At 44.7% G+C, this 21,836-nt stretch overlaps 1 protein-coding gene and 1 long non-coding RNA gene across 4 annotated transcripts in view; one reads left to right on the top strand and one right to left on the bottom strand.

The window, feature by feature from the left end:
• GLI3 (GLI family zinc finger 3) overlaps positions 1–2,068 on the bottom strand; it is a 214,166-nt gene extending 212,098 nt beyond the window's left edge. For 2 of the 3 annotated variants that reach the window (XM_075745325.1, XM_075745327.1), the window contains exon 1: positions 1,633–2,068. The gene's annotated coding sequence lies outside the window, so the exon portion shown is untranslated. Of the gene's footprint in view, positions 1–1,029 lie in introns of all 3 variants that reach the window. The other variant, XM_075745326.1, reaches the window with a different exon arrangement.
• Positions 714–20,360, top strand: LOC142600500 (uncharacterized). The gene is made up of 3 exons (XR_012834022.1): positions 714–1,021; positions 5,108–5,193; positions 19,100–20,360. It is a non-coding gene; the product is annotated as an uncharacterized LOC142600500 (long non-coding RNA).
• Positions 20,361–21,836: the final 1,476 nt, after the last annotated feature.

Here is a 21,836-nt window from a genome sequence, read left to right as displayed (position 1 = left end):
AATTTGGGGAGTGAGGTTGGGGAGGTAGGGGGGGGTGTCCTTTTACCTTTTCTCTTCACGTGGTGCGAGGATTTGGGAGTGGGCACCGGCGGCTGAGCGCCGGCCAGCCCGTCCGGAGGCGCAGGAGTTGTGTCAACACCCCGACTTTACGGGCTAATTAAAATCGCAGAGGATCCGCTCTCCTCGGACCCTTCAAAGTTGCTCGATGCGAGGACGGGCCGCGGTGCCGGCCCGGGGCGGCTCCGAGGAGCTCCCCCGGAGCGCGGGCTCCCCCGCCCCCGCCGCGGGCAGCCGCCCCCGCTCCTCCCGCCTCGGCCCGGCCCGCCGCCGGCCGCCCAGCTCCCCAACTTGACCCGGTGCCAACGGCGGCGGCAGCGAGGAGCGGAGCCCCACGCCGCGCCGCACACGCCCCCCACACAAAAAGGCGCACGCACCCCCTCACGCCCACACCCGGCCGGGACCCAACTTTCCCCTTCCCCTCAGGGAGCCGCCGGCAGGGAACAACGGCCGCCCCTACGGCCGGCCCCCCCGGGGCGCCCCTCCACCCCGCCAGATGTGACAGCGCCTTCTCCCCCGCTTCTCTCGCCTTTCCCCCTGCAAAGTTCGCGGCCGGCCTCCCGCCTCACGGGCGTGAAAATGCCCGGGAGTTGCTCGGGGGGGGGGGGGGGGGGGGGGGGGGGAGCGAAGAGAAGGAGGGAAGCGGGGGGGAGAATAAAAAAGCAGCTGCCGCTCGCAAATCGGCAGCTCCGCCGCGGGACGTGACCGGCCGAGCCCGGGCGGCACGGCCCGGCCCCGGCCCGGAGCGGGGAATGTCTCCGCCTCTCCCCCCCGCACCCCGCGTCCTCAACTCCCGCGCTCCGTGACAGCCATTTTGGGGGTTAGACCCCCTCGCTCCCCCCTACTCCCGCCTCCAAGTTAGGGAAGCGGGAAGGGGGCCGGGAGCGGGGAAGGAGCACTGGGAGACGAGAAGAAAGTGACCCGGAGCAGAGCCCGGGGAACAAAGAACTTCTCGCCCAAGTGGGTACGTACCTGCCGCCGCCGTCGCTGCCGCCGAGCCCCCGCGCTGCCCATGGGCGAGGGCCGGGGCCGCCGCGGCTCGCCCCCGCGCCGCTCCCCCGCCGCCGCGGCTAGCGGGGCCGGCCCCCGCCGCGGCCGGCGGACATTCTCCGGGGGAGGGGGGGGGGGGTGTGTGTGTACGGGACCCACACGGGACAGGGGCGGCAGAGGAGGGCCGGCGGGTGCTGGTGGTTATTTTATCCCTGCCCGCCTCCCGCGGGGAGCAGCCCGCGCCTCTGCCTCAGTGTGTGCGTGTGTGTGTGTGCGCGGATCCGACATCAGTTTCAGTGATCTTGTAATCTGATCCCTTCTGACTCACTCGCACTGACTGACATTTCTGATTTGGTTCAACAAAAAGAGCGGGGGGAGGAGAAAAAAGAAGAAGTGGGGGAACAAAAAAAAACAACAAACAACAACCCAACAAATCCACAGCCTGGTATCAAACAGTTTTCGGAGGGAAGCGGGGACCCCTCTGTCCCGTCCCGTCCGTCTCCCCCAGCCCCGCCGCCCGGCATTGTTTTGGCTCGGCGCAGCCACCGAAGGAGGGGAATAAACACATCGCGCCGAGATACTCACGTGTCGGAAAAGTTGTCCCTTTTGCTTTCCTCCCTCTCGCACACTCCTCTCCGCCGCCTCCTTCAAGTTTTACAGATGTTGCAGGGCTCCTCGCCGCCGCCGCCCCCTCTTCCCAGCGCTGCCCTCTGGATCAGAGCAGGGGAAAGGCTCTTTAGGGATAACTCCTAATTCAAACACCCTCCGCTAAACTTTCCCCCCTCCCTCCCCTTCCTTTAAGCGGCGGAGAGGGCTCCCCTCTCCTTCTCCCCTTCCCTCCGCCCGTTTTGGGACGCGGCTGGCTGCTGCCCGGGGCGCGGATGCCCCGGGCCCGGCGGGAAGCGGGGCCGCCTGCCTGGGGGAGCGGCGGAGGGCGGAGGGCTGCGCCCCGGGGTGCGGGTCGGGCCGCGGCCTGGCGGGCTGCGACGCGCGCTCTCGGCATGACACCCCCGCTCCCCCCTTCCTCCTCCTCCTCCTCCTCCCCCCGCCATCCCCCCGGCCCGGCCCGGCCCGCCCCGGCGGCGGCCCGAAGGCGGCGACACCCCGCCCACAGCCGGGAGGCAGCGTGGGGCGACGGCGGGCCCCCCCGGAGCGGCCCCCCGCCGTCTTGGGTCGCGCTTCCTCCCTCTCCTCCTCCTCCTCCCCTCCCGCTCCATCCTTCGGCTCAGCCCGCATCTGCAGCCCCGTTTCCCCGCGCACCGGTGCGTTGGACCCCTCCTTTCTCCCGCCCTAAGGGGTCGGGGCCTTCCCCACCCCAAAAATATCAGGGCTTTTTTGGGGGGAAACGTGCCCCCCGGCTGGGTGTTCTGTGTGTGCTGCCGCTTCTGGGTTCACGTTTGCTCTGGCGCCGCAGGCTGACTCGACTGACGGACTTCAAGGAAAGTTTCACCTAAGCCATGTGACACTGAAAAATAGCGCTTTCGGGGAAAAATGCGAGCACTTGGGCTAGGGGAAGGGTGGCAGTGGTGCCTTCTCCTGCTCCTCCTGTCCCAGCCCGCCCGCCAGCCTCCCCTGCGCCCTGCGCCCGCCCTTCACCCTGCAAAACGGGGCTCCTCACCGCCTCCATCCTCGCCCCTCATCCCCGTCCTCCCCACCCGGGCTTCGTGCGAGCAGGTCTCCCACAGCAAAGCACGCTGCGGTTCAGAAATAGCAGGAACTAGGATGCCAAAACTTATTTGTTCCAATATGTTCATCCTTCGGGAAATGATACATCCTGACAAGACACCTTGCCTTTTTCTAGTCCTGCAGATTGCTCCCCTGATACTAAAAAAGTCTGAGAAACCATAAATGAACGTTATCACAAGCATTTTCCATCAAGTCAAAAGGTGGGGCTGGCTCTCGGGAAAAGCGTATATATTTAAGTTGTTGCCATCACAATGTCAAATACTTTATATGCACGTTCATTCATAACCTGGCTCACAACAGAGCCAAGTGAAGATTTGTTACCGATGTAGGTGATTTTGCAAGGTACCTAAGCTTGGGCTACCCTATGCATTTGAGAAGTCCCACAAAAAACAATGGTTCTTGAAGAAAGGCACATTTGCTGATGGAAGTGAAAGCCTGGCCTTTGATGCTGTGCATTTCATAAAGCTTGCCTTAGTCTCGCCATTGAAAATGTTCATTTAATTACAAAACAAAGCTGCAGGTATCTGTGGTTTGGAGTGACTTGGTTCATGAGGTTTTTTTAGAAACAAAGAGAAGGCAATCTTATCTGACCCAAAGGTCACTTCAGCCCAAATTTCTTCAGACTCTCTGTTGTTTTTTTCACCTTGAAATCTTCTCTGGGTGCAAAAAGGTAGCTTTGGAGAGATGCCTGTAATTTATGGATGTCCCAGGCACAGTCAGACCAGTCGCACTGGCAATCGCAGGGACGCTCATTTGTGCACACAGTTTACAGCGCCAGGTCAGTACGCCCTGACTTTCAGCACAGACACAGCACGCGGATGCTTTCACGGTGAGTGAGAGGCACACGTCATCCAACCTGCCACGCACACCCGGGCTAGCAGATCCCCATCGCCTGACTCCCGCATGCTGCCGGAGCTAAAGGCGAGCTCTGGGATGCGGTGGAAAGGATGACAGCCTGTGACTGGGTGCCGTGACTCCGTAGCTAGCGATTTCACCGCGTACCAACGGGCAAATCTGCCCCTGCTCAGACTGAGCAGCCCTTGGTTGCCCAACCGATACTGCTGACAGGCATAGCGCTATGTGGGGAGGAGGCATGTGCAACAGCGGGATCTGAATACAGATATCAAGAGCTGATATTCTTCCACCTTTTTTCATCTTGTATGACTTCCTTTTCCAGTCCCATTTTCCTAGGAAAATGTTCGCTGTTTCATGATATTACGATACGAGTGATACAGTACTGTCGATGTTTTGTTTTAGAGATATGTATATATACCCTGGGGGTGGTGGTGTACAGACTGTTTAGGCAAAACTCTGGTCCCTTTAAAGATCAGTTTAAGAGCTATATGATTCCTTCAGCCTACAGATCCCTTCTGTCTTTTTCTGCCTCTTGCCTATTCATTTGTATATTTGCAATCAATTTTTTTCTTAAACTTTTTTTTTTTTCCTCTGCATAATGAAAGCCCTTAAAAGTAACAGGGGAAATTAACCAACATACAAAATGTTACTTTATAAAAGAAACAAATTAATGTGGAAAATCCTGTTTGTCTAACCATTTATAATTCAGTACTGATGATCTTAAGATACTACTTTTAACAATAGGTAGAAAAGATGTTCAAACAGGGGCATGATTTTAAGTAGAAGGTGGCCCTTCAAATCAGTATTCCTCTTGGACTTTTGAAAAAAGAAATTCCTATTTCATGAGAGTTTGGACATCTTGTCATGTCACAAAATTATATTTCATATCTTGTTTGTTTGTTTGTTTGTTTGTTTGTTTTTTAATTCTGATTCACACCAGCTCTGTTCAAGGTCCACATTTCTAATTTAAGATAAAACCCCCCCAAACATTTCATTACACTCAACTTCCATCAAAATTAAGACAGACAAATCTTAAAAACTAAAGAGCAGACAGAATGCTTTGAGCTCTGCTTATGAAAAATTAAAAAAAACCTCCTGACGTGTTTCTGAGCAGTGAAAGTCTTGAGAGAAAGGAAACACAGAAACAACAACCAAGGTTTCTGCCTGTGCCTGTCTGCATGGTCAGGCCAAGCAGAAAATATAAACGACGGAGAGTGGCTGACATTTGCCATTTGAAACATATTGTAAATGTTTCAACACCTTGACAATGAAGCACATAACAGAAGCTTAGAGCATCCAAGACCCTTCAGCTAAACAAAATGAAAATGGGCAGCTCTGTTTAGGGAGGTGCCTTTCTTAACACCTTTCATGTCTGCTTCAGAGGAATCATACTTGAAAGACTCAATAGCAAGAGAAAAATATATATTAATAAAATGTAATGATTTTTCCACACATCTGGACTGCCCCTCCAAGAGAAACTGACCTCTGAGACTTGTCTATGATGTTTCGCTGCAAATAGGAATTGGCTCTTGCAGAAGACCTGTTGGCCAGTGCCCAAACCCGTTTCTCTGACAGAAGATACCACAACCACAGAACATTTCTGCTGTAAGTTATATCATGCACAATACTTCGGCATTTCTTCAGCCTGCCTTATGTCCCCACTTCTCTGCCTGTGCCTTGAAAATTACAGGCCTCCAGGCTGTGCGCTTATATTCCTTTTTTGCTGCACCCATTGTTCCAGCACAATCAGAAAGAGCAGGTGCTGTGCTGACATAAACTGCAATGCAAAAGACCTGCTATTAAGTCACACCAAGAGCCGGTCTTCTCACCACTCCCAATTGCACCACTATCCACTTTCTCTCCAGTCCCAGTGAATACTCCTCTGGACACATTCAAGGACCTTAACTGTTGCTGGTTATCCAGGTGTCACCCCCTAGCAGGCTAAGCTATCAAAATGGTCACATTTTTGCCAAAAGGCAAATACCTTATTAGAATAAATTCTATGAAATGGGTACATTTGCTGGGCTTTTCCAGGGGTGACCTCAGGTGGAGCATTAGAATATGGAGCAATAGCACCCATTTCTGGTCATTTATACAATATCCATCATGAGAGAACTTGGCCAGTGCATCTTGCTCCCACCCACGCAACCCTCTTGTTGCACGACTGCCTAGTACAGCAGAGAGGTCTCAAGAGGTAGCTGATGGAAGAAAAAGAGGGGTATGAGGTGGTGCCTTGGCAAAATCCTCAAAGTCTGCAGGAGGAGCAGCTGGGGGTACAGGGAAAGGTGCACGGCCTAAGGTGGGATGCAGAACTGAGGTGTGGAGGTGACCACAGTTGGGAGGGATATCAAGGTCAGGGCAAAGTCCTTATCTGCAGTGCTGACAAGGAATTGATGTAGGGAAGGCAAATGGAATGGGGCCTGAGTTGGGAAAGAACTAATTAGTTGGAGTCTCGTAGTTTTGAAAGAAGTTATAAACTGATGTACCACTGCACAATGGTCTAATTTAGGTCTTTAGTGGAAGCCAAATCTCTTTAACTTTTCTGTGAGAAAGGTAGTATAGTACCTGCTGTATTCCTGGGGGAAGACTGGGAGATGGACTACTGAACTCTAATAAAAAAATTGAAGCCAATATCATTATTTTTATTGCGGTCTGCTTGCACTTTTTTACCCTTCTAGATTAATGGCAACGTAATGTAACATTGTCATGTTGTGGAAGATACTTAAACTTACATAAATATTGCAGACCTGAATTATTACTCAGGGAAGTTTGTTATTTACTTATTCATAATTCTTCATTTACCTCATAAGCTTAAACTGGTCTTACGAATTTCACTATCAGTTTCCCTTTCAGAATTTCTTTTGCTGACACATTTCAGTTTCCAGCCTCACAGAGAATTTTTGTTTTGCTTTAGATTCTTTGATTATTTGGATTTTTGATTGTTATTAGTGCCATTGAAAAAACCGGAAAACTGTCAACAAATATCCAGATTTTTCAAAGTAACAACTCCCATTTAAGAATCTGAATTTTCTAAGGGTGCTTGCTGTAGCCCTTCACAGACTTTGACATACATCATGCCTTGTGGTGGTCCTTAGCAAGGAACCTCTGTGTCTTTCTACTTCTTCTGCTAACGTTGGCAATCTTGCTAGATTTCAGTGGAAGAAGGACCGATCCCTAGTGTTCAGGATTATCTTTCTACTCTAGCAGATCATCTCTTATCCACCATCCTCTTTCTCTGAATGTCTAATTTAACTAATCTAGCTATCTGCTTATACCATACTCATCACTGGGGTTTTGGAATGCCATACAATAAAATCAAATGGGTCAAGGCCCAGTGATATTTTTTTTAATCCCATTCCATCTTAAATATGTAAGGGATATTTTTTTATTATTATTATTTTTAACTCTGTTGTGATTGCTGAAGGAAAACTAAGGCAAAGAGATGGGGTTTACACATGGTAAAAAAGAGCATTAGTTTCTACAGGAATTTCTGTACTTTTGGGCTGGCTACATAGAAAGCCTGAGCTCTCCAACTCTTAAAGAAACTTTTGTTGAAGGTAGATACTTTTACCCTCTTTGACTTCAGATACATGGTTGCATTAAAACACTTTATTATTACGAACATAATTTTCATAAGAAGAATGTTTTCTTTTTCCAGGAAATTTAAATTGCTGCTGTTTTGTGAGAGATATTTTGGTATGTGACCATAAACATACCAAACAAACAAGCAGAGTGACTTTCCTTTGTTTGCTAGTTAAAAGCTCCTCAATACACGTTAATTATCAGGCAGGGAGCATACAGGGAAAAGCACGGTCTCTCTAACAGGCTACATCCAATAAAGACACCAAAATCATAACATTCCACGCAGAACAAGCATAAATAATCTGTTTATCTCCTTTTTGCCATGCTATAATAAGAAATGAAATTGCTAACGGTGCTGATATTTAGGTTGTTATAATTAGATAGATCATCATTAACATCCCCTTTAAATGATCTGGTATACTTTCAACCTGTCTCTGGGGAATTGTCTCAGCTTCTCTCCCGACTAAGCCGTCAAACTACATGTGAAAGGATTTAGCAGTATTTTGCAGGGTGTAGTCACAAGCCCTGCTCCAGGAGATGGAGTTTATGTAGACTCTTCTGGCAGAATTTAAACCGGTTCCTTGAATGAAACAATCTTTATCAGAAAAAAGGTTTTCCTAGCATATCCAATCCTACTTTAACATTGCCTAATATAGTTGTGTCAGTCATGGGTGGGAAATATCACATATATAAAGGATCCGTCAAAATGTCTTTTTTTTTTTTTTTTTTTTTAGTTGTTGATGCAGTGAATTGGAAATACACATTCTGAGGTGAAACATGGCATTTAGACACTCCCCTAGGAAATGACTAGGTTTTTCCCTAAGCCTTAAATCTACTAGCCAACATTTTAAAGTTACAGCATTCTCAAATACCATGGAAAGCTTGCAGTCTTCAGTCTTTTCATCAGCCTTTTGAATAATTTTTTCAGTAGGTGGTGGATGCCCATTGTCATAGTTCAAATGCACGTACAAGGGCTTTGTGTTCTTTAATGGCAACAGGAAAAATAGGTAAGCAGCATCTAAGTAGTTTCATCTTGGCCTTACATATCTATAGTGAGACTGCTTAGCGAGCATTTGCCAATATCTTTTTCATAAAGTGTTAATGCTCTACTATTACACTACTAGCAGAGAATCCCCAGTTAAAGTTGTCCTGGGTAAAGTGCAACATCTGTAAATCAGGTAGCGTTCCATGGGCATTAAGGAGCCCCTGAGAAGTGCTAGGTTATCCTCTCCACCACCTGGGTGCAAACTGCAGTTTAGTCAGGAATCTAGCGAGTTTACTGGCTGTAATCTGCCCTTGGTGGACATTTGTCCTTACAGAAAGATACAGTGCAACATATGTGATGATATCTAGACAGGAAACATCTGAAATTAGTGAATTTAAATCATGAATTTCTCATCCGGCAAGACCTCATGTGATGTATCTACCTATATCTACCTCTCCCAATCTCTCAGTCTCACATCTATCTGTCTATACCAGTTGCTGGCTTAGTCTTGTTGTGAATGGGACACTGAGCTGTGCGCCCACTGAATGGATCAAATAAAATACATATACTGCACCAGATGATATTTTGATGGGACTGTCGGTGACTGTTCTCCCACCCTTACCCCTGGCATCATGCCCCATATCAGGCTACAATTCAGAAAGACACTAAATCTCGCTTTATAGCTTCTAGTACTGGATCAAAACCAGCATATCACTTCAGTATAAAGCTATTCTGTTGGTAGAAAGTCAGGACATCAAAAAATACTAACAAGCTTGAACAGTCAGGATTTATACCGGATGAGATATTTTCTGTTCCCCTGCAGCCAGCATAAAAGCAGCACAAGCGCCGTCTGGTTAATTTAGCAGAAAGGTGGTCAGGTACTCATTGGCAGATCAAGTTATTGGTGGTGTGTGACCCAGCAGCATGTACAGCTCTCATTAATGACAGAGGACAGCAGTCCCATGCACGCACACATATACAAAAATGCTGTTATAGCCTTTCAGTTTCCCTATAGTTATTTTTTCCTTGCATGTCATTTACGTCAGACTATTTGAGTTCCCCCTTTTCCTCTTCTGTAATGAAGAACACTCACAAGAGCCTGGGAAGAGCCAATTAGCAGGAGACTTGCACTGTTTCACAAGGGAGTAACCTGAATTACACCTCTCTGTTCCCCAGATTGGAGGTTTGAGTAACGCCTCATTCGGAGACAAGAAGAAATCTGCAGCTTAAGTTCATGCAGTGTTGTTCAAAGGGAAGCAAAAATCTGGTACTTCAGAAACAAAAAAATATATACACTGATGTGCCCTGTTCCTTTTACCAGGGCTTAATGCTACATACACCCTTGCCCAAGTACCTTTAGCAAAGCAAGCTGACCAAACACAGGATCCCAAGATCACAACTGATCCCGCAACCCCCTTTTTGGAAACTATCCTCATATTTAGTTCTTTGGTACTACTTTTTAAATCTCTCAGTTGCAAAACTGAGAAACATAAAATACAGTAAAGTTGAGCTCCCTCCATCCAGATTCAAGGTCCTGGACTGAAATACTAAGCAGACAGTTCTCAAAATTTCACCTAGTTATACAAAGTGGAAGTTCAGAGAGGAGCCCGGTGCAAAACCAGCCGTCCCCAGCACTGGTCTGGCTGTAATCTCCACCGTGAGCAGTCCGAAGTGAAACACAGTGCCAGGTGGTAGCTAACAGTAACTGAACTTTCTGGCTATTTTCAATGTCCTTCAGCAACCGGGGCATCCAGGGACCTACACGTCTTAAGTGAAAGCAGATGTCACATTTTGACTCGGCAATTATTTTTATCATTCAAGTCAAAGGCGAATCTTGCCTCCCAATTCGGTATCAAGGCTCCTGGGTTTTACTGAGGTTGGTGGAATTTTTGCTATAGACTTTGATGGGCATAAGGGATGTAATTTCAACAGTGAATTCTGGAGTTACCCCCACACTTAAAGTAAATGGTAATTTTTTGTATGTTTGCAGGATTTCATCCTGCTATTTGGATGGAAGGAAGCTATTTGGAAAATAAGGAATAAAAGAATGTTTTCCTTACGAAATTATGATACTTTGTCAATACATCTCAAATTTGTCAACAGTTGGCAGGAATATCTAATGAATACTTCACAAATTGGAAGAGGTGTATGTTATTTTGCTTGAACCTAAAAGGTTTCAGTCCTGCAGTGCTCAGGCAAACAAAATGTCTGTGAAATTTTACTTGAATAAACATTGCAGGCTGGTGCTAACTTGTTTTTGGTACTGACACAGCCCAGCAATTGGCCAACCAAGAAAACACCAGACAAGGAAAACAATGTGAGAGGTGCTATAATACATAGTCCTGCCTTTCAAGCCAGGAAGACAAAACCAAACACAAGTTTTGCAAAAAATCACAAGAGTTTTTAGGCAGGAAATATCACTTCACGATCTGTACATTTACCCAGCACAGTAAGACCAATGCTCCATCAAAGGCACTAGAACATTTTACAATGGAGACCAACCATGGTTTTATGATTATCGTCACCAGTTCAAGTAACCACCACAAATAGCTACAGAGAAAAAGCAAGCTTGCAGAATATCTCAAAGTGAAAAAAAATAAGCTATTCAAAATAAGACAAACAAACTAGAAAAAATCCCAACCCACACAGAATTGTTCTAGGTATTAATTTTACACGCATTTAGGGTGAAGTACAATCCAAAGGACAAAAGCCAAATACCATAAATGTGCATCTATCCTATGCTCATTGTAAGCATTCCAGTTTTCCCTTTCCAAAAGCATAGCCATGGTGCAGATGGATGAGTCCTTTCTTTTTTTCTTGATTTATTATTTTAACCTCTCAATTTTATTCTGTTTTTTTGTTGTTGTTTAGCTTGTTGAACTATTACACTAGATTTGAAAATCAGATTCTTCCTACCTTTCAAAACATTAGTTAATAAGAGCACAAAGGGATTCTAAACCACTTTTACTTTCATATAGCTTTCTGAATATATTGTGTGAATGATGCACATGATACCACACAGTACATAATCACAATAGAGACATCAAAGTGGTTCAAAACCAATGAATTTGTCTCCCATACATCATGAGGTGTGCTTAAAAAAGAAGATTCAAATACAACTGAAATACTACTGAAATCTCCTCAGTTCCTTCTGGTTATTCAGTTAGTGAAGAGTACGCTTTAAAAATTGAAACTGCGCTAGACTTGCAAGTTTTGTTTTGCAACTGCAAGGGCAGGGGAGATGCAGTTAAAGCAGAACAATAGCTGATGCTTGCATGATTCTGGGATCTGGAGTTTGAAGAGAGAGAAGGAAGTACAAGGCTGACAGGAATCAAGGGAAGGTACTTTTCATTTTCCTAAGTAGATAAAACAGAGGAAATTCATAAGCAGAAGACAGTAACATGATCAAAAGGTGAGAGAGAACTCTACTCATCCTTCACCATATACAACTTCAGGACTACTCATACCATGGCCCAGACTTAGATAAGATCAGGTAATGGGTGGAAAACTGTAAAGAAAAGAAACAAGATAGAAATCTGGTGAGCAGATGAGAGCTTTACAGAGAACTTGCAGCCACGATACTGTCTCCTTCACCTAAATGTATATAAAAGCCATTTGGTCAGTGCACTCCACTGTTCACAAGAGCTTCTTCCTCACTCACACTTGTGAGCGGACATCATGTCTACTCCACTTTAATGGGCTAAAAGCTCATCCTCCAGTTTGAACTTCTCATCTGGACATCCTTGACAGTCCTTCCATTGCAATTCACCCCTCCTGAAACAGGTGACTAAGACAGGGTGGATGAATCGGTCTCTGGAAATCCAGGGCCGATTAATCTTGCCGACTGCAAGGAAGTCACGGGAGGAGGTTAGGCGCAGTCATCTGGCTGCCCCAGCACTGCCTGGTGAGACAAATCCCACCTGGGCTCTGACCTCCCAGCTCCCTAAGTGGTGCGTTCTTCCATCTGTGGTTCCTTCCTGGCAGCCACTGACCTCGTCTCTGACTTCTGCATTTGCCCTCTTCACCTTTGCCTGATAAAAGTGCCCCTGACAATACTTCTACTATAATAACATAAAAAGAACCCTGTTCACAAAGCCTCCTCAACAGCATGGACTACTGCAAGCAAATCAAGCCTGTCTTCTGTCCTCTATACTGGCTTCCCAAAGAATCCCAAAGAATATGAGATTCCTCGGCTTACTGTAGCTAAAAAACATGCCTAATGCTTCGAGGTGATAACCACAATAATAACATCATTCCTCAGACACACTGGAGCCTACCAGAGTGAACCTTGTTTGTATAGGAAACTGGTGTAAGGCAATGCTTAGAAACAATCTTTACTGTCTTTAGTTCCAACCGCAAAGCTGCGAGCTTCTACCTGCCATCTCCATACAGGGAGAAGCACAAACAATTAAAAACAAACAGAAAACCTCCAACCGTCAAGGTAGACCTACAAAGTCTGTGTGCAGTAAGACAATGAACAGGGTTTACTCATCTCTGTGGAGCTTGGAAAAGGTATGACTTGCAACATGGAGGAGGAATTGTTCTGAGGTGGAATAGAGGAAAGCTTAATTCATAGTTATGTCCCCCAAATCCCATTTAGCAGGCTAATGCGTGATTAATTTGTTCTACTGTGTTGGGTTGTGTAAGAGGATGTGCTGAGCCCTAAGATAAGAGCAGCCTAATATCACTCACTATATCAAACCATTAAAAGCTCCTTCTTCCAGAGCCCAGCCTACTCGAGGAGGTTACAGACAGCTAGCAATCTACCTTTGGCGTATGATCTTAGATGAAATTGTATCACTCCTTATATCTATTCATAAAGAACAGAAGCAATGGCCAGAGAACACACACTTTATTAAAAAATTCTTGGATCATACATAAATTCTTTTGGTATTGATATTCTTTATATACCGCACAAAGAACAGCATATCTTTATGGTCTAACCCAGGCAATTTCCATGGAGGAGGGAGAAAATGTGTTGGCTTCAGAGTCACAGATGCATTATACATTTATACGTACTATTCCGTTAAGCTTTTTATAAGCCCAGGTATCAAACTGTGATTGATTGGTGTGCTCTGCTCCTTCTGCCTGGGCTAAGGTCAGTGGGCCTTATTCTGCAGTCCTTATCCAGTTGCCTCTCGGTTTTTTTTTTACTGCCTGAGTCTGGGAGACATCAGTGAGAAAGCTGCCTTCAGCAAGAACAGCTGAATAAAAACTTCAAAAACTCTTCCTGTATTTGGTCTGCTATCTTTTGAAAAATCTGTTGAGACTTGTGGTAACAAAATGAGGCTTCTCCAGACCCTGAGTTTTGAACAGCACAGACTGAAACACAGAGCCAAATCAGTGGCAACTCTTTCCGCACCCCAGACAGCAAAAAACCCATAAAGGAGCCTATTCTGCAGAGAAGGACAAGGACTCCTTGCCTCTTCCCAAGCATGCAAAGAGATGAACTTTGCAATGTGGCCTGCAAGCTGCAAATGTGAGCCCCTCAGGGCTGGAAGGAGCTCAGGGACTTACTGAGGTGCCCTCCTCCCCAGGGCTCTGCCGGAGGCTCCCTCTCCCATGGGGAGGGAGTGGAGTGTCAACAGGAATGCTGATCCTGATGCTGAGCAGCCTCTTGGCAGAGGATATGAGCCGTCCTTGCAGGTAGGCCAGCTTCAGGACGTTGTGGGGCTTCACAAATCCAGGCCAATGCCAGCACCACATGCTCAGAGCACGGCAGCCCAGCCGCAAGTGTTTCGAGCCAGCTTCCAAAAATGCCTGTGACGGGGTCTTGGTGGGGATGGGTGAGGCAGTGGTGAGTCTGCAGGTGGTAGAGGCATGAATCACAGGAATGAGGTCTGCTTTGGAGAAAAGGTAACCAGAGATAAATGTGAGGAAAAATGTCCTTCTCAATTAGTCTTGGATTCCAGTTATCCAGCAAGAAATTGAAAGCTAACCAGAACGGGAACATGACTAATAAGTGGCAGGTACACACCCTCCCAAAGGGGTAGATATTATCCCTACCGTAACTCCTGATTGTTTTCCCCGCGTCAGTAACAGCAACGTGCTCTTATCTGGATGGCACCGCAGCCAGCTGGCCCTGCCCCATGCCCCAACCTCACATGCCAGGGGAGACAACCAACCCTTCTAACCAGATCGGTAAAGACAAAAACAGAGCTGCGTTTTATCTGCAAAACCAAAGGCGCACAGCAATCCTCACTACCTGCCCGATCCACACGTAAAACAACCTGCTCCTTAAAGGGGGTCTGGCAGCTCCAAAAGTGAAGGAGAAACCCTCTTGAGTTTAGGGTCAGACAGATAAAGGACATCAAGGTCCTGCCTGCAGAGAAGGTTGTAGTGAGATGAAGGGCACACGCATGGACTGCTCTGCCTTCAGCAGGTTCCCTTGCACTTATTCCCAGATGAGTTGTGAAGCTGCTTCTACTTAAGACTCCATTTCATGGGCTAGGAAACCCCTCCTTTCTATAGGGGATAATGCCTCTTCTTTTCCCTTTTTTTTTTTTTGTTTTCTTTTTTCCCCCAGGACATTAAAGGTGCCTGAACATGTTTTGGCTTGTACGACAGACCCATAGTGATTTTCATCATCATGGATAAAATACATTAAATACCAATGTTTTCCTGATAAAGGATGTAGAATTATGGGATTCATACAACAAAATCTCAATCTCTGTTACTTCTGGAGTTATTTCTTTAGTGTACAACTGAGACCAGAGTACCACTCTGCTAAACATAATATTCATGAGGCTGAAGCTTGTACCATTTAGCCTATTTCAATGCCGACCTTACTTTGCCTCACCTTTCAAAAAGCTGAAGATTTCACAATTTGTTTCTCTTGACTAAAAGAAAAAAAAAATATTTCCACCAAGGCAACCCTGATGACAACCAAGGGGCTGCCAAGAAAAATAACATCAATATGTATTTCTCTGAAACAATATTATCCTTCCCCACAATACTGACCTCTGAGACAAGGATTGCTTTGGAAGCATCATCTCCCTCTTGCTATTTAAAGATGGGGGTAGGGAAAAGCTTTTCAAACAGTGTCAGACCGGACATAGTCCACCTTTCATCATATTTCAAATGGATTGCCTTTGAAATGCAGGTAGAGTAAACCACCTGACTGACACCGACCTTCTCACATCATTTGCTAAGGTTTTTCTTATCATATAGAAATGTTATAGCTGTTACTGAAATTTCAAACACTCAATGGTATACAGACTCACATTTGCGCGCACACAGATACACTGTTTCTAGCCTAATACTAGGAAGATTCCAGATATATTTGTGCCTAGGCCAGACTCCACATTGAGGGGTGGGGAGTGCTTTAAAAGTTAAAATTTTCAGAGATAGAGTATTTAGACAAACAAATCTTGTTAATTTTAGTGCAAGGTGAATATCTGAACACCCAAGATGGCTTTGAGAATGTCAACCTTAATCTCTTTGTGAAGAAGTTTCTAGATTTCCTTTCTCACCTGACTGAAAAAGCCGAAACTCTCCTTTATAGCGCTCAGAAGTTTTCCTTGCTGTAGTTGTGTTACTGCATACAAACCAGGAGAACCTCAGTATAAAGCGGTTGCTCTCTTTTGGCTTTCCAACGTGAATGACATAAAAAAAGAACATTTCTAATTCTCTAAAATGTTGGCGTTGGGAAGGGATTCTTTAAAAACAAGTACGCTTGGTTTTCATCATACTAGAGCAAATTCAGAGCAATTCTGCTGAACTGATTGAAATTATCTGCATGTAAATCTGGTTTCAATGAGACAGACTTGAACTAAAATAAATAGATTTTTTTGACCAGTCATTGTCAAGTTAATGTTTTTCATGAGCAAACTCAGAGGGCCAGACTCGCAACCAATTTTGATGTCATTGCATCTGCTTACATTAGCGATACATTTGGCTCAGAATCTTTTCAAGTCATGTATTGGCCAGACAGTAGATCAATAAACAACACAGATAAACAAGTATCTTCTTTATAAGTGTGCGAGCATTTCTACAGACGAAGGAATATGACCGTTAGGATGTTCTTTAAACTGTAAACATGTCATTATCCAGATGTTTAACCCCCCTCTTAGACTGCACAAAAATAAATACAAATAAATACTTTTAAAAAAATCTGGTTAACGTTCTTCAGAGCAACTTACCAAACTATTGCTTTTTCAAGGCAAGGAAATTCTGTTTGCATTCCTACTTCTTCATTACCATGCACTTGATATTTTTTGGTTAAATGACCGTCAAACTGAGTATCCTCAAGACCTACTGGAGACAGGGAGCACCTTGGAGGGCTGATGCCCAAGCTGGCCACTCATTTAGTATCCTCAGCTATTTGCAGATTCAGCCAACGTTTATGCAGTTAACCTGTCCAAGGGATGGGTTGTACACAATTAGACATAAATTGTCCAAGTCACTTTTTTTACATCTTTAAAAGATGTCTGTTGAAAAGATTTTTGCTTATTTACTAATATTTTAAGAGGCATAATGCAATTCTACCCAAAATATCCACACAGTGCACTGAGTAGGAATCTGTTCAGTGTTTCTAGGAAACCCACTTCCATTAAGCAACTGATCTTTGTCAGTCCCATGAGTGGTCACCATGAACAAGTTCACTGTACCTGTTCATGCTGCCAGCTCTTTCCTTCCTCCTGCAATCTGCAGCAGGTATACCTGGAGCTTCTGAATCCATTTATTTTCCACCCTCTGGCTACTTACCGCCCTGGCAGGCTTTGCCCCGACACTTACAGACGGAAAAGCTCTTCAAACCTTGTGGGAAATAACAGAGCTGCTGGAGCCTGGCAAAGAAATTCAGCTTCAAGCACAGAGTTTGGGAAGTGACTGGCAATGGGAGGGATTCTTTAGGCAGTGATGGAAAGTGTTAGGGTGGAAGGAGGAGAGAAAGGCATAGGACTGGGAGTTAGATATCTGACTGGAAAACTCAGGAAATGTTACAGCAAAGAAAAAAGAGAGGTTAGAAATAAATTAGTCCATGACCAGCACACTTTCATGACTTAGTTACAGCAGCAGAATGAATTTGGGATGAAGGAGGTGGCTAGTACATGAAGAACAGGAAGACTTTGATATAAAAAAAAAAGCAAATGCAGTGGGAAACGAATACATACTCTCTTGTTTTGACTCACTTCTTTTGCTTTTGGTTTGGGGGTTTTTTTTTTCAGTAAGACCTGGCAGGGATTTGCTCTGCCAGGAGCACTTCACTGTGCTACTCCTCTCTGGTTGCACCGGTCCCATTTCCAGCTACAAACTGACTCGGGGGCATTGCTGAACCAACAGGAAGAACATTGCTGCGGTACAGTCATGACTGCAGACAGTGATGACCCAGGCAATTAAAATGCGTGAAAGAAGCATGTATTTCCTACAAGCAGGAAGGACTTTTCTAAGTGTTCTGCCACAAAAAATCTTTGTGCCGCATGAAGAGGCTGCTGTGGCACCCAGCTCCTACAAACACTTCGAAAGAGCCCATTTGTTTAGAGACATAAGAGTTTAAACTTCATTTTCCTAACCTCTCAGGTTCTACTTACAGCTTTGTGGGAGGAAAACATACTGACTTTTGCATTTTGGTAAATGCCACAATTTCAAATTTCAGGAACTCTCGCTTTTAATATTTTTCTTCCTTTGGCTATTTTATGTTACTTTTTTCCCCCTACATATTTGGAGATTGTCCCAAGAAATTAATTAAACTTGAAGGACATGATATTTGTTTCTTGTTTCAACCTCTTTCCCAGATTCCTGCTGCTGGGCGTTGCCCTTAATTAACAGTATTTTTGTTTGAAATCACATACTTAATGATCCCTGTGTTCTCACTCTTTGTTTGGTTTAAGTTTTTCCTATTTCCTTCTTCTGTTTCTTTTTTTGTTTTGTTGTTAAAAAATGTAAGTTTATTTATTTTCAAAGACTATACTGTTTATCCAAGTGAATAGTATCTTTAAGTGGAAAAAGCAAAGCCAGGCCAATTTTGCTGCTTCTTTACTGTCTCAGCTTAATAGCTCTGTGGTTTCTATTTTTTTTTTTTTTTCTTTTTGTGTGTGTTTCTAATTCCAGCTGTGCAAAACACATCAAACCAGTCTGTGGTTATACTTCTTGGTAAACTATGCTACTTAACATTTCATTTAAAAAACAATTAGTCTTTCTTCCCCCCAAGAAAACAAAATGAAACTACAATAATATTCTTTCAGTTATATCCACAGATACTGGATAATTGATTTCCGCTGTATATTAAAAAAGCATTTTTCTGTTTTGTTGGCAACACCAGATCTTTTTAATTTAATTAATGTTTCAAAAGGTAAACTGATTCAATTAGGATAACTTTTAAATGGAAATAGTGAGATGCAGAAGAAAGCATTGTTCAAAGTTAGTTGAAGGATCTTGTGTGACTTCCCCATGAGAGGAAAGCAGCCCACTTTAAATCAGCTGAGTTTCATCAATAAAAGGAGGATGAGGCCTAGTGGAATCAGTCTGGAGCTGAGCTGCTTTGAAAAATATTTTATTTCCCATGGTAATTTAAAAAAAAACTACCTTTTTTTTTTCTTTTAAATATAAAGACACTTTTTTTCCCCCCCATAGCCAGGCCCATTTTGTGAAAAATCGCTAATAAAACATTATCTGATGAACTCGTTAGGGATGCAAAATCAAGAGGAATTCTTGCAATAGAGAATTGATGTGACTGCAGCATAAAATGTTTAGGGGTCTATTATGTCTTGAACAGACAATAATGTTATGCCACCTTCCTAGGAACTTTCGTTCCTCAGGGCCTTCTTTGTTGTAGGTGGACAATAACACACTGCCAATCTGCCCAGTAACCGTTTGAGATAGATAGACAGCACCAATGCGAGGTGACCGACACTCCTTTCACATCACTCCTCACCCCCCTGCTCTGCAGATGCAGCAGGATAAGCACCGCTCTATTTTTTTTTAATTTTTTTTTTTCCTTCCCAGTCTGTGTGAGGATGGACAGTGACTTCACATGAGGATGAGCATGAGGAGAACCAGCCAGCTCAGGCAGTGCAAGCTGACGACTCTGCAGTCTGAAAGAGCCCAGGACTAACGCCTTCCAGCTTTAAAGCCCCTACCCACTTTAATAGTTTATTAGAGTAGCAACATTACTTTTATGGGACCCAAAAATCATCCTTTCTTTCCCATTAAGAGTGAGATGTTACCCTGAAAACAGCGAGAAACAGTAATTCTACTCGCCACGTTAGTCAGCTTTTAAGCACAGGCTTGTACAGTCCCTACCGGAGCCCCAGAACCCAGGACAATCTGTTCTTCGTTAAGGCTTTGGGTCATATCCCATTCATCTGCGTGCATGAGACCCCACTGATACTGGCTTGTGGGACTGACACGCAGAATAAAGCCAGTGTGTAGCCCCTTTCATGCTGCATTTCTCCTGCGGACATATTTCAACCTGAAGCTGTAAATGGCTTAAAATGCAGGCCCTGCCTGTTTCATGATTCATGCCCAAACCTCCCACTGATGCCAGTGAGGAGGGGCATATAGGAAATGCGGGATGTGTTCCTTGTTCTCATGAGTTGAGGTTATAGCATCTCCTTCAAAAACTATTTTTCTTAATCATCAAGAATGACATCTGCTTTTGGTGAAGGCAACTCAAGTCAGCTAAAAGATGACGGGGAAATGACCTCCTGCTTTCACCTCTGAAGTGACTAGGTAATCCTTTGTCTTTCTTTTAAAGCAGGAACTATATTGCTTTTACATTTAGATAAGAGGGAAATGGAATGCATCCAGCAAAAAACACCAGCCATCCTCCAGCAGACCACAGAAGTCAGACAGATGCCAGCAGTAAAGGAGGCTCACTTAGGTAGACTTGGGGAAAACTACCGAAAAGAGCTTTTCCAGAATTCAACCCCCCCCAGTTGTGCAATGGAGAATTCCAAAGTCTCTGGGATCATGAGCTAGCAGAGCATGCACGACACCCAGAAATGCCTACGTAGCGAAACCTAGAGGACTGGGTTTTACAGAGTGGTCAGCCAAAACGACTTTTTGTTGATGATGTAATATTTGTAACTTGATAATCTACTTGAGAAATGTGATGAAGTTGTTATTCCTGGAACTATTTTAAACTGCCTTGGAGCCTGCCTGTGTATTTGCAGCTGAACAGTTAAAATAAATTCATGTTAGAAAAACACCAATGTCTTCATTAGTTGAGCTTAATGAATAATATGAAGCCCATCTCTCTTCTCAAGCTCAGCAGTTTGGCTAACAGGCCAGACAGCATTGTTGACAATACAAATTACTAATTCCTTTCACACACCTTGATAAGGAGAGAAGATAAAACCAGACACGCTACAGGTGTTCACACTGGTGTGACACCTTGGTATCCCTGACAGTACCATGTCCTACTCTCTGCTCATCTGCCGAGAACTACCAATACATTTTTCTTTAGAAGTCATTTGGTGAAGGTACCAGGAACAGGCGGGGACGATGACCACTCCTCACACACAGTAACATGAAACAGCAAAAGGTGGATCACTGTTTTCTCTTGGTGAGGCTGGGCCATGGTGGTGAAGGAATACGAGTTGGGCAGGGAGAAGAACAAAGCAAAACAAAAGGCTTTCCTCCCTAAGCCAGGAAAATGGGGACTCTTCCTGCTCCCAGCCCTGTCTAGACATATCATTCAATGATCTAAATGGAAAACGTTTAATTCATCCTTGGGGCAGGAAGCAGGATTCATTCCTCCTGTGTTGAGGCAAGTCCACTCCAACAAACCCCTTTGCTATCTCAATCCTGCAAACTGCTAATCAGACTTAAGGGTATCAACCATAAGAGCAGTTTACAACTTGGTATTGCAAAAAAGTTTATCATCAGCACCTTAACAAATTAGGCAAGCATACATTCACTCTCCTCCCCGCCTCCCCTCCTCTTCCCCCCCAATTCTCACTGGGAACAGATGTTCAAGGCTGCCTGTTCCACCATCACCATTCCTGTATTGCATCTAGCTTTTGTATGACATTCACGGAGTGAGCATAGTTACAGTTCTGGTAAGAAGATTATGTATTCAATACGCCTCATGACGTCCCACATAACGCTGTACCAGCATGTTTTCAGAAGGTAGAAGGAAGGTGCAAACACAATAGAAATAATAATCAAGCAACCTTAAGCAGTGGGGGAAGGAAATGAGCTAATTTCCAAATGCTCAGTGCCCAGTCATGGAGACCGAGGGCAGGTAAACAGGAAAAGAGAGGAAGGAGGAGGTCATTACACCTTTGGCTAGAGAAGCTTCTCGGGCCAGTTGTTTGGAGAGGCTACTGCGCTTATCTTTAAGAGGTGAGGAAAGATGTAAGCTGAAGGACTGTCTGACGCAGGCTAGTCCCTGAACGGGTTATGGAGTCCATATAGTCAGCCACATAAGTCAGTTGAAACATTGTGATGACTTAATCTTATTGTTAGATGTTTAAGACTATGCATAGTCCTGCAAAATGCATTTTTGTTCTTTTAAATTTCTGTAATTTTACATTACTGTAAATCTACATTTTTAATTCTTACTTTGAGTTACAAGTAAAAATGCATCTTGGCTAGTGATAAAGTTGATTCTTAGCAATCTGACTCATAGTACACTCACGGGGAGAAGATGAAATCTCCCCAGTCTCTGTTCCCTCACACCTCATATTTTTCTTTGAATAGTCGGGGCTGAAACCTGGAAGAGTACTAGGTCAGATCT

The sequence above is a fragment of the Balearica regulorum genome, chromosome 2 (genome assembly GCF_011004875.1).
Source record: "Balearica regulorum gibbericeps isolate bBalReg1 chromosome 2, bBalReg1.pri, whole genome shotgun sequence".
NCBI classification, from domain to species: domain Eukaryota; kingdom Metazoa; phylum Chordata; class Aves; order Gruiformes; family Gruidae; genus Balearica; species Balearica regulorum.
This window is presented reverse-complemented; position numbering and strand designations above follow the sequence as displayed.